Source organism: Curcuma longa, chromosome 6 (assembly GCF_044706935.1).
Source record: "Curcuma longa cultivar G26 ecotype Majalengka, Jawa Barat chromosome 6, ITB_CL_G26_1.1, whole genome shotgun sequence".
Classification (NCBI taxonomy): domain Eukaryota; kingdom Viridiplantae; phylum Streptophyta; class Magnoliopsida; order Zingiberales; family Zingiberaceae; genus Curcuma; species Curcuma longa.
In genome coordinates, this window is record NC_133866.1 from 8,856,016 (window position 1) to 8,870,170 (window position 14,155).

Here is a 14,155-nt window from a genome sequence, read left to right on the forward strand (position 1 = left end):
AAAGAAACATAGAATAATATCTATGTCAAACTGTACAAAGATCTGCTATACAAATACAAAAGAAAAGGCGTAAGACCATTTTTATCCTAGATGATATTTGAGGTGCATGGCAAGCTATCTGAGCTGCAGAAAAGTGGCAGTCAAATTCAGCGACAATTCGAGCCAAAAAAATACAGAGTTAGTTAGCCCTAGCACCAGATTCACAAAGTATACAGCTGGATTATGTTCCTATCGTCGAGCATGTCATGGACTTAGTGAGTTTATAATTAATATATTTATATTAGAATTATTTAATTATAAATGATTTTATTTCAATTTAATTGCATTTCAAGAACATCAGCTACAATGACCTCCTACTTGTTAGGTGATTTTTACCAAGACACACAGTCAAAGGATGACACATTTGTCAATCCTTAATCATAGGCATTAGACGTAAGAATTTAAAATTTAAATTTATTTAACTGTTAACAATGATTAGCCTTTCTAATTTTATATCTTATATGAATTTACTTTTAAATAGGATGAAATGACTATCAGAGTTGCACATACGTCTCAGTCTGATACAGAGGAAGGCGAGATTCAAACTCTCTCCATCGATCAGATAAATGAGATCTATTATGATGTTGTCGGTGGAAGAAAAAAGAACTCCACTCTCTATGATCTTGGATCCCAGGCGAGAGTCGTTTATGATCGTATGATGACCCTTAGGGCTAGGGGGTCATCCCAGCGGATCATCTAATAGGGTAGAAGTCCTAGAGCATGAAAATTAAGCATTGAAGAATCGACTCTCCACATTAGAGCAAGAATTTCAAGAGTCTCACCAAACCTAATTGAGATAGATATGAGGAAATTGGGCGAGAAATGTGAGAATTCATGGCTTGCATGAATCAAACGCCGCATGACTTTGACTCTCAGGAGACTTAGGACCCTCAGGACCTTGATTAGTAGCTGCATGAGAGGTATGTTAATATTTTTAACTTTTTTTATTTAGCGAATGCCTCGGTCCCAACACAAAGATCTGCTATACAAATGCAGAAGAAAAGACATAAAACCATTTTTATCCCAAATGATATTTGGGGTGCATGGCAAGCTACCTGGGCTGCAGAAAGGAGATAGTCAAGTTCAGCGACAGTTCGATCCAATGGAAATACTGAGTTAGTTAACCCTAACATTAGATTCATAAAGCATACAATTGGATCCCATTCCATCGTCGAGCATGTCATGGACTTAGTGAGTTACAATTAATATATTTATATTATAATTATTTAATTATCAATGATTTTATTTCAATTTAATTGCATTATTTAATATTCAAGAACATCAGCTACAACGACCTCTTACTTGTTGAGTGATTTTTATCAAGACACACCAGTCAAAGGATGACACATTTGTCAATCCTCGATCGTAGGCATTAGACGTAAGAATTTAAAATTTAAATTTATTTAACTGTTAACAATGATTAGCTTTTTAATTTTATATCTTATATGAATTTACTTTTAAATAGGATGAAATGACTACTAGAGTTGCACATGTGTCTCAGCCTGATACAGAGGAAGGCAAGATTTAAACTCTCTCCATCGATCAGATAAATGAGATCTATTATCATGTGGTCAGTGGAAAAAAAAGAGCTCCACTCTTTATGATCTTGGATCTCAAGCAAGAGTCGTTTATGATCGTATGATAACTCTTAGAGCTAGGGGTCGTCCCAACGAATCATCTAATAGGGTAGAAGTCCTAAAGTAAGAAAATTAAGCATTGAAGAATCGACTCTCCACATTAGAGCAAGAATTTCAAAAGTCTCACCAAGCCTAATTGAGATACGAGGAAATTGGGCGAGAAATGTGAGAATTCATGGCTTGCATGAATTAAACGCCGCATGACTTTGACTCTCAGGAGAATTAGGACCCTCAAGACCCTGATTAGTAGCTACATGAGAGGTATGTTAACATTTTTAACATTTTTTATTTATCACTTGTGAATATGAAAATTAAATTTATTAATTTTCATAATAGATACATATCTAATTGTATTATAAATTTTTTAGGATATATATATATATATATATATATATATATATATATATATATATATATATATATATATATATATATATATATATATATATATATATTTATTTATTTATTTATATATCGTCAACAATAGATATCCAAATTAGCATTCAGTTGTGTAAAATCATTATCTTATTTTTTATTATATTATAGAATAAGTTTAAATTCAATGTATTAATCATAATTATAATTATGTAGTTTATCCTATTTTATTAATAATATATCATATTATATTTTTTATAGGATTCGATACTACTAGCTGGATATTTATAGTTTTGGAGTGTATTTATATTTTATTATTTTTGTAGTTCAATTTGAGTATTCATTATGTTGGATATTTATTGTATTGAATTTGATATGTTGGAATTAATTTTGAAAATTTATTGGATTGGTTTTATATGTTGAGATGTATCATTTTTATTGCATGTTCTTTTGTTTGTGTAGATGTGGATTTGTGAATATATGGATGTATTTGTGTTTAATGCATTGTATCATTTGTGTTTGAATTTTGTTTAGATGTGGAGATGTGGATTTGTGAATACATATATGTCTTTGAATTTTGTGAATGTATGGATGTTTGAATATATGGATATGTAGATATGGATTTGTGAATATATGGATGTGTGAGTTATGGATTTTATGAATTTTATCGTTTGTGTGGATATGTAGGATGTGTGAATTGTATCATTTGTGTTTGTGTGGATATATAGGATGTGTAAATTGTAGATTATATTTGATTATAAAAATCATTGTTTGTGATGGTGTATCATTGTATATGTAAATGTAAATAGAGAAAACGCAAAAATGAGAAGGTATTGCCAAAATTGAAAAGGATTTAACGACAGAATTTTTAAATTGCTCTCGCTAATTAGCGATGGAATATTTAAATATTTTGTCGCTATTCAACGACGGATTTTAATTCCATCGCTAGATCTGAGATGAAATAGTAATTTTTGTTTACGATCTTAGCGACAAAATTTTTATTTCCATGCTGAATAGCGACAACGTATAAAGTTCTGTCGATAATGTTAGCGACGGATATAAATATCCGTCGCTAAATATAGCGACGGATAAATATCCATCACTAATTAGCGATGAAACATAAATTCCATCACTAAATGACGTCAACGATTGATTATTTAGCGACGAGAAATATCAATCACTAATCGGTCGCTATTGGCCAATAGTGACGAAAAATTCCATCACTAACCAGCAATATTCTTATAGTGTAGCCTCACTCTGGAATGATGTCTGGGCCCTCGGCTTTAGGACTCTCAAATAATCTCGACTCCTCAGTCACTCCTAACTCGACCGCTACCAACTCCTTTAGCCCAACTTGATCCTAGGGTCGCTAACTCGACCATCCAGTACTTGATTTCTGCCAAATGTGGCTCTCGACAAAGCATATGATGATATGGTGCTACTATACAAGTTCCATGGGAAAAGCAGAGAGCATGGGGCGACGAGGCCTCCCTACGACCAGAACATAGTTGATGGGGGCATAAACAGAGGGAGCTTAGAGAGAGAGGGATGACGAGATGAACATTAAGATAAAAGGAAATCTTCTCCTACGAGCACAAGCACAGGTAAGTGCATCAGCACAGTCACTCATTCTTCTTCCATTTTCTCACCTTGAGGGATCTCTGACTAATTTAGGCATTAGAGTGGCTATTCAAAGGTCTGCCTTGACACCATTCTTAGCTCTCCTTTGAGTTCCTCAAGTTTCGAAGATCCCTTAACCGAATTCTTAAGAGTTGTCGTATCAATTTTTGCCCAATTATTGATGACTCATTCATCCACAATCTTTGGTTGGAATATATAACATTTCAATTTTGAATTTAAATCAAGAAAAAAATTCAAGAATTATTTGGTTCATCAATTTGTTTCCATCTAAATAATAAAAAATATCAAAAATCATGAATCAAAAAATTCACAAAGTGTTTTGCTTTCTTTTTTTTTTTTAGTTTTGGTTTAATTTCAAAATTAAAGTGCGTAAGAATCTTTCTCCTACATTTTTCATTTCCTCTCACTAAAGACAATATTTACCTTTTGTGAGACTTTTATAAAGAAAATGGTTGAATTAATATGCATCACATTTTAAAATTAACCAACACGTGTACTTCCTACTCGATTTCCCTCTCTTCTCCCCCGTCCACCCTCGTTGATTGAATCGTACATAAACCTCGCCTGATGGTGCTCTTGCTCGAATTAGCATGCGACCTCTTTTGTACAGTAACACACGCAATAAACCCTCCATAAACCCTCATTACATACAATTAAGAATATCTCAAAAATATCGTGGTAAATAACAGTTTCTCGTTTTACCTCCTCACAGATGATCATAAAACCGACTATGTGAGATCGTTAAGGTAACAAATTCCACCTTTTTACATAAGTAAAGAATACCTAAAAAAAATCATAAAACTTCATCTATGATTCCTTCCCAAGGTGAAACTCTTAGCAATGGACATCGTCCTCAACGCTTTTCTGGCAAGAGTTTGCTACAGCTACCCATGTTCAAGTAGATCACTGTTTATCCATCTCATAGTGATTTTTCTTAATCTTTTCTCTGAGATCTTAAGTCAACTCAAAAAATTATCCATTAGAGGATAAAGTTCATTACAACAATTATCTGAGTGAATTAAAAAAATTTAAATTGATTGACTTAGATTTGAATTGACTAAACCTAATTTGAGTCAAATGCATGTTACCCATTGATGGATGAGCTTGTGATCTTCTCCAATTTGAATCAAAATGTGAATTTAAGTCAAATAAATAGATGTTGAATTGTTGATGAGTAGTTATTGACAAATAAAGATTCCTCAATCAATGTTTCAAATGATTGGACGAGATTTAAGTTGACTATGTACATAAAATTTATTTATAAATGAGGGTTAATCGATCACAAAACAAATTAATAGATGCAGGTATGATAGTGCTAAAGCTATATTTTGATAAACTTTTGAGTTTATAATGGCTTTTTTGAATCTATATAGGTATGATAAAAAAATAAAAAAAATCTATTTGAGCATTGATCGATTAGTTGGTTAGAAATTATCCTCTTCTCAGGTAGATCAATTATTCCAAGAAGATTAGTTCTGGTAAATTTAGTTCTCTGAGGCATACTGACTGCATGGTTAAGATTCTAAGTTGTCCCTTGGGAAGACTTGTGAGGATCATTTCCTTTTTCTAGTTGGAATTTTGATATACAATATCCTGAAATTTGTAGAAGAACTTGACATTGCTTTTGTTGTAAATTTACTTGACAAATATGTCAAATTTTGATATGAATCACTAGACTTAAACATCATTTTCAACTAGAAGTTCGGTCTGTCACTTGGCTTCAACTTCACTGAATCCTCATGTGGTAGTCACTACATTTACAGTTCCAACACTATTAAGCCACAGAGTTCAGTGGTGTATTAAGAAAATTGAATTCCTAACATAAGAAAGTGAATTACTTACCTCACTATACCAGCCATTGGACTTAGATAAGCAAGTGAATTCATAACATAAGAAAATTGAATTCATAACATTTACAGTTCACTTAGCAGCATGGTAATTGTGACAAAAAGGAGTTAATGTGACAAAAAAAAAATTGTGATAACTAAAAGAGAAGTCCAATCAAAGAGAAGCTCAAAAGACTTGGCATTACATCACAGGAACAAGCAGCTAACTCATCCTATCACCATGCGTCAGTGGATCTGGAAGTAGCAACAAGAATATATCAATCATAACAATATATGATAGAAAGAAAAGAGTTTGAAGTAGGATATCACATCACATAGTCCCACATTGGAAGTTTCAAGGCATAATTGTTGGTTTGTATTATGTCACAAACATTGATGTTGTGAACAAAAGCATGAGAAGAGGCTCTCTCTCACGCATGGGTGTGCAGGGGGGGTGCAAATCCAGGGCCCGGATTGCACTACCCGCAAGGCAACTTGTGTGCGAGTGCGACCTGCACACATCGAATGTCGGACCGGTCAGGACAAAATTTGTCCAAGCGAATGAACCAACATTTTGCCACTTGAAAATATTTTTATGCAATTTAATGTTGCATGAACGTTGATGCAATTTTATGCATAAACGTATAGAATGCATAAACGTATGAGCATTAATGACATAAAAGTAACGTCTAGCATGAATGTAACGTCTATATGAGAGAACCTATATAAGACTCCTAGTCTTAAGGAAAGGAACTCAATTCGAAGTGAATTCATCTCTAATCCCCTCTTTCTTTCTCTCTGGTGATAACGTTCAGGTACTATCTCAGTTCGCCGCGATCTGCTTGTGCTTGGTGGTCAACGCGGTTCTGTCGTTGTATCCTGGGAAACAGACGTCCATCGTGACCTCTAAGCACCGCCGGAGGGGACGAATATGTTTTAAGGAAACTGCGTTGAACGCAGGCCTCGACTCGACTCTCGGCACTCGGCCTCTTGTCTCGGCTCTCGGCGACTTGGCCGACTCGGCTCTCGATGTCTCGACCGACTTGACACTCTGTGACTTGGCCGTCTCGGCACTCAGCATCTCGCTCGATTCGACACTTGGCGACTCAACCATTTGGTTGATTTAGCATCGGTAATCGGGACACACCAACCCCTGTTGGCAGCTTGAAATTATCAGTTCAAGTCATCTCTACAGATAAGTTAAATTGTATTGTAATTCAATAAAATATAAATCTCTCCGGCAAAGATTGTCCAACAGCGGCATTTTTACATTTATATCACCATAAGTTTATCATTAATTTCCATCACTCGTTAAGCACAATTCTCACTTTTTAGGTGTTCCACTGGTCTATATATATTACGCGTGAAACCCATAAATTAAAACCTCCTGCTCTCTAACACTAATAGATGGAGAGACCACCATGGTGACAGGGATTAGCCAATTCTTTGGTAATTTTCCAAATGAGTGTTCTAGGAAACCACCATATGGACAACCAAGTCCACAACATAACCTTGACAATTGATAACCAAAATCATGGAGAGACTGAACAACGAGATAAAATTCTCACTTCTAAAATGAAAATTGTTTCTCAACCCCATGAAGCAACACGGAGGAAAACTTCGGGATAGCCACAGTACGATCACAGGAAATTAAAGCAGAGTGAAAGATCTTGGAAATAAGAAGAGAGATCTACACTAGCATTGCAATCATGCGGAGCAGTTGTCAAATCTATTAAATGCTGAACACAAAGGGGTTGTGCAGAAATCCAAAGCTGAACTCATTTCAAGGGTAATCAATGTTGTGGTTGAATTTGCCTCAAAGCTAGCCTATTTAGAATTAAATCTGGATTTTATCTTATAATGTAGATTTTTCTATATTGGATAATCTAGAGTTTTTCCTATAATCCGCATTTCCCTATATTGGATAATCTGGATTTTATCCTATAATCTGAATTTTCTTATATGGGATACCTTAAGTTCAAGATGATAATTAATAGTAATTTCCTTGTTTTAAGGAATTTGTTACTATGTCCAGCCATGTAAATCATACTCTAATTGAAGCAATGAGAAATAGGATCATTCTTCCTAAAAAAATCTTGATAATATCAGAGCAAGATTCTCTGAAAACCCCTAGCCTCCATTTCTAGCCATCCTCTGTGGTCAAGTATGGCATGACAATTGAAAAATCTAGCTCTACCTCTGAAGTATCTTCTCATTCCAATCAAATACCTGCTCTCAAAACTCTAAAATATCTCTCTTCTCATCACTAGCATGAGAAATAAGATCATTCTTCCTAAAACATCTATGATATCAGAGCAAGATTCTCTGAAAAACGCTAGCCTCCATTTCTAGCCATCCTCCGTGGTTAAGTATGGCATGGCAACTGAAAAATCTAGCTCTACTTCTGAAGTTTCTTCTCATTCCAATCAAATATCTCCTCTCAAAACTCTAAAAATATCTCTTCTCATCACTAGCATACATGCACAAGCAGGTAACTCACACTAACTGCATTCTCAGTGTGGGAAAAACGTTCAAAACATTGAATTATTGACTTAGGGACATCAAACCATATGACAGGGAATGAGTCCTATATGATCTAAGCATAAAATGGCCATTGGGTTTTTTTGACATGTTTGTAGGTTTCAATCATTTTACATGAGACTTTTTCATTGGGTTGAATATAGGTTGTTTACCTTTTCTTTACAAGATACATCCTTCTATTTTATATTTATATGTACTCTCGTATTAAGTGAATTGTGAGTTGTTCACCTATATATACAAATGCATCCTTTAACATGTGATTGGGATCTATAAATTATGTTAATTCTTATGTAAAATAAGATTGAAAAATGTGTAACAATGTAAAAGATGAAACGTAGGAAGAATGATAAACTATTTAACAAGGTATGAAAGAGCAACAATGATAATTATTTAATGATGCCACTATGTATATATAATATTTTGTTGTTGCCTCCTATTATATTATATCATACACTTCCTTTCTTACCATACCTTGTACTTGTGTGCTTGCTACTCATTTTTCCTTTGACCTCCACATTCACAAACTTGAAGTGATCTTCAAGATTTGGATAGTATTTTAGAATCATCGTGTTCAAAGATACCTAGCTACAACATTTGAGACATTTCCATTAGTGTCGATTTATTTCATTTTTCATATTGCATGAATTGTTTTGTTTACACATTTTATTTTTGTGTATTTTCTCTATCAATAAGTCCAATTATGTCAATCCACATTAGTCAATGGTTGTCATTATGAGCCAAACATATTTTATATTATTTAATACAATTTTCAGAATATATTATTGTTTCAGCCTTGTACACCTTTTGGTAGTGCTATTATGTGGTTATGATGTAGCGATGAATGTTGTCATAGGTAAGGAGATTCTCTTGTATAGGGATTGCTCCCTTCAAGTAGTGACACATTGCCTCAGCCAAAGTGCATTCACCTTAGGTCAAACCCAACAACCTCATAAGACACATTGACTTAATTATGGCCACTTATGGGCTATTTTCTTTAGCACTATTCAATTTGAATCAGTCTCGATTTGTAGTCATCCAGCTAAGTACAAATTTCTTCTATGCTTAATTAATTAATTTGGCAAACCTATCTAACTACATGTTTGTGAAAAATTAATCAATTTGGCAAGCTACTCTTTTGTGTATTGACCAAAACAACAAAGTTTCTGGTACGAAAGATGAAATTAACTATTTATATAGTTAGAGAAAAATCAAAAATGAAAACCTCTCATGATTCAGAGAATATATGGTTATCTTACTACATAGTTTACAAGAAATAAATTAATCTTGATTTTTAATGAGCTTAAGTAGAACTTATATGGTGTAGTAATAGATTTATAGTAAAAATAACATCTAATGTCACATTCAGGATTGAGTTTTCTGACATCACTTGCTAATCCATGTCAATGAAGTTATAGCATTCCCGATCTTGAATAAAAGAATCTCTATACGATATATTCTCGTCCATAATGCAATGTTGATAGCTTCATGACTTGAATTGTTTGAAATGTTATCATATTAGTTAAATTTTGTTTTTGTTATCATGAAGATTTATAACTAGCTAGCCTTTTTTGCTTAAGTATAATATGTATTTATTGTATTACATCAAAAACTAATTAACATTGCTCATATAAGAGAACACTATACTTTTTTCTTATCAAGGGCGAGCAATAGTTAATAAACACTTAAATGTCTTAATTTAATCTTAGCTAAAATCGAAATGCTCAACCATAATCCATACTCTGATAATCAAATCAAGTTATATACACTTTGTTACAACCCAATTTTAACTTGTTATCATAAAGTTTATTTATAGTTTTCTCATACAAATAGATGGCCAAGTTTCATCTTCACTCTTAGGGGGCGTTTGGTTGGGGGTTATCGTTGATAACCTTAGTTATCTATCCAAGGTTATCAATGATAATCTTGGTTGGTTAAAATTATGATCGATTTTCAAGTAATGCAGCATCACAACCACATCAGCAAATGAGTTATAATCCAGGAATGTGCTTACCTTGGCAGCTTAAAGTTTTTTGCAATTCTAAAGGTTAACAAAAATTTTTCCATGATTACCCTCCAATTTTAAAACTGAGTTAATTGAAATGTATCGTGAAACCTAATTGAAACTAAGTTAATTAATTCAATAAATTTTAATTTAAATACTTATAAATTTAAAAGTGATAGTTTATTTTTAATTTTAAAAAATAAAATTAACAAATTATATTTATTAATTTAATAAATTATTTTATTAAAATAATTGTTTTAATGAATTATTTTATTAAAATATATATAAGTTGATTTTAAATTTTAAAAAATAAAATTAACAAATTATATTTATTAATTTAACAAATCATTTTATTAAAATAATTATTTTAATGAATTATTTTATTAAAATAAAATTAATAAATTATATTTATTAATTTAAAAATTATTTTATTAAAATAATTATTTTAACAAATTATTTTATTAAAATATATATCAATTTATTTTAAAATTAAAAAAATACAATTAATGAGTTATATTTATTAATTTAATAAATTATTTTATCATCATTAATATTATTAATTTAATTTAATTTAATTTATTCTAAAACTAAATTGAATCAAGGGTAATATAGTAAATGTTAAACTAGTCAAATAAATAAATTGAACCAAATAACATTAGATTATGTTTTATACCCTATAACCTTAGTTATGTGATTACCAAATAATCACATAACCAAGGCTATATATGATAATTTGAACCAAATGCACCCTTAATATATTAGTTTTGCCTTGAAAAATGTCATTTTGAGATAAGAGGAAAATTCACATATTCAAAATCATGGACAAAGAACGCTATATTGCATTTATTCATTCTAACTTTGTACATGAGTGAAAAGTATAAGAATAGAGAAGACAAAAGAAAAAAAAATAGTTTACGTAATGGAATATAATTATATTGATACAATGTTATAATGATGTCAAATTGTTAGGTCAAACATAATTTAACAATAATGATGTTCTAAGTTTTACAACAAATGTTTGTAAATGTCTAATAGGCATGACATGTAATTGTATCTAATGAGCATTGCTTAAAAAGCCTTACAAGTTTCCTTATAGATAACTCCTCTGCTATGCAATTTCACTCAACTAAGAGACAATGAAGATCATGGGTTAAGGGAATGATGAGATATTAGTTTGTGTTCCACGTTTGTTGAGACAATGAAGATCATGGGTTAACAAAATGATGACACATTTGATTGTGTTCCATGTTTGTTGTTTGGGTTGCTTTACACATGAATGGTGTTGTTGAGTAACTAGAATGTGGCCTTGATTAGGTAACAAGGAATGGGTTGGGGTTGGGCTTAAGTTAGAAATTACAAAAATTGGTGTTGGGAAATGAGTTCCTCCTCTCTTATGGTCGTGTTTCACCATAATATTTTGATGATTGACATAATGTTTAAATTAGTAGACCTTTTAGTTTTGGCATGTTTGTCAAGAAGAATCTTGATGTGGAAATGGTGAAGCAAGCTCAATGATGGATTTAATGGATCGGATGTAGTGTTATATGGAACATTTAGCTCGAGGAATGATATTGGGCTTAAAGATGGATCTAAAGACCCATGACATTTGTCTTGTAATCCTTTTGATCTGTTTCAAATGGATTTCTTGAAATGGTAATATTAACTTCTAGGTAGGGAATGGTACCAAGATAGTTACTCTTAAGGTCTAAGATGACTTTAAAGATTTTAGGTAGACTAGTACTGCTAGCTAAGGTTTAGGCAACTAAAATTATGTTGGTAGACCAAAGATGGCATTTTAAACAGTCTAACTTACAAAATAAGTTAAGTTGACTAACAATTTTACTGGATTAATCTAACTTAGCAGTGGCAACGAAACCTTGTAGGTAGACCAAGATTTGAATGTTAGCATTTAATGGTCATAACTGACTAAATGACTAGTTTTTGGTTCATTAAAGCTTTTTATTGTTTGAGCAACCAATTGAAAATATGATTGTTAGGCCTTGTTTTAAAACAGATTTTGGTTATTCTTTTGGTAAAAGATCTTCAGATAAACACCTCAAGCATTCTTTTACAATTGCTGAAGTGGTAAAAGGATCCCCAAGGGACTTTGAAAGTCATAGGTTTCATCCTTGCATCTAAAGCTCTCTTAAGCAATTTCTCCTCTCTCACCTAGGGTATTTTTATGTTATAGGGTGTAGTGTGAATTTCTCTCTCTAGATCTATTCATTCATTGTAAAGACAATTGATTATGAATCACATTTGTTTGGGTAAAGGTTTCATCCTCATGAGATTTACACATTGAATGAAAATTTTCATTGGTTGGGTTGAGTTCTCATCTGTGTTAGGTCTTATTCTTTGGATTGTTGAGGCCTGTTCCACTACCTCGTGCTGAAGACAGATTTAATGATTTTGTTTTGGATTGCTGCATTGGAAGAGAAACGATCATGCACGTAGGAACTAAAGAATTCGACCATGGTATATTTCTTGTTAGGGTTATGTTGTTTTGTTATTCTTATTTTCGCGTATCATTATCACTCTCATTCACACACATGTACATATATTCCTAACATCTAAATTAAGTCGTGATTGAAAGAAAAGGACATGACTGTCTATTCACCCCATCTAGACAATGTTATTCAATCATACAACTCTATAACTGGATGATAATCAAGCTAGTGCAGATCACTAAGAAATTTTGTTATATTTAACATAGAAATACCTAAGCAGTTGGGGCAGTTGTTGAAGATGAAAATGTGCATAGAAAGAGAGTTGTGAATTATCTCATCGGACCAATCTAGATTGCTAATTCTAACTATACAACAACCTAGATCATGATTGTAGCTAATCCCATACATGTCGAGCCCATGCGGAATTAAGATAGCCTAGTTAATCTAGCTTGTAGAATCAGAAAAGTTATTCTAGGGTATGATCTTAACCAAGGTTTAAAATCTCGACCCGTGCCGAGGTTTCGGTCTCAGACTGGAACGATACGGTTTCGGTACCGTATCGTACCGTGCCGATACAGTTTCGATATTTTTTTATTTATATATATGATAATTATTAGATAAATATATTTATTGTGTATAATTTAAAAATAAATTATATATTAATTTGATATGAGTTCTCAATTATTAACCATCTTAATATTGCTAAATAAAAATAAATAAATATATCTTAATATTGATTTGATAAATAAATTTTTTAATATATCATTAATTAAATTATTTAAATAATAATATATAATTAATTAAATTTTTTTAACAGATTAAATAATTCATTAAAAATTTATAACACATGAATTAAATTATTTTTTTAAATATTTTTATTTTTTTAATAAAAAATAAATTTATATATTATAATTATATTAATTAATTAACAGTTTATTTAATTAATTATTATTCTATATAATATATATAATTAGCATTTATTATATAATTAATTATTAATTAAAAATTATATATATTAAATAATATGTTTTATAAGAATTTAATATAACACTGATATAATTAATATAACAGTTATTATAACACATTTTATTTCAATATAACGGTTTTAATTAAAACCGTTATATTGATTTTTTTTTTTTAAATCAAACTTTTCCTCGCGAGATCGCGATTCGGCTTCCGCCGATTCGCGATCTCTGATTGCCGCCTCGCCGAGCCTTTGCCGCCTCCGCCTCCGCCTCCGCCGCCTCCGAGCCTCTGTCGTCGCGTCGCTGCCTCGCCGTGTCGCCGCCTCGCCGCCTCGCTTCCTTCTGTCTCGCGTGATCGACAGAAGGAATCGAGTCGATTCCTTCTGTCGCTGCAACCCGACGCACGCCAGTGAAGAGAGATGACGCGAATGCGGCGCGTGCTGTGCCGGTCGAGTGTCGGTGCCGATTCCAGGGCGGAACGGTAAATTTCGGCCGTATCGGACGGTTCGGCACGGTATTTTAATCCTTGATCTTAACAACTGCAATATTTCGGATATTTAGTGTTATGCGAAAAAACATCCAACATTAGATTGCTAGGGAGAAAAAAATATGATTTTGTAAATCCTAGAAAGTATGGGATAAATTATTAAACTAAGTAAGCCAGTAGCACACTCACACCAAA

General features: G+C 32.3%; 1 protein-coding gene across 1 annotated transcript in view; it reads right to left on the reverse strand.

The window, feature by feature from the left end:
* Positions 1 to 5,631: 5,631 nt before the first annotated feature.
* Positions 5,632 to 14,155, reverse strand: part of LOC141830890 (uncharacterized) — an 88,780-nt gene continuing 80,256 nt past the window's right edge. Inside the window, exon 25 of the mRNA XM_074718337.1 lies at positions 5,632 to 5,773. The gene's annotated coding sequence lies outside the window, so the exon portion shown is untranslated. The remainder of the gene's footprint in view (positions 5,774 to 14,155) is intronic.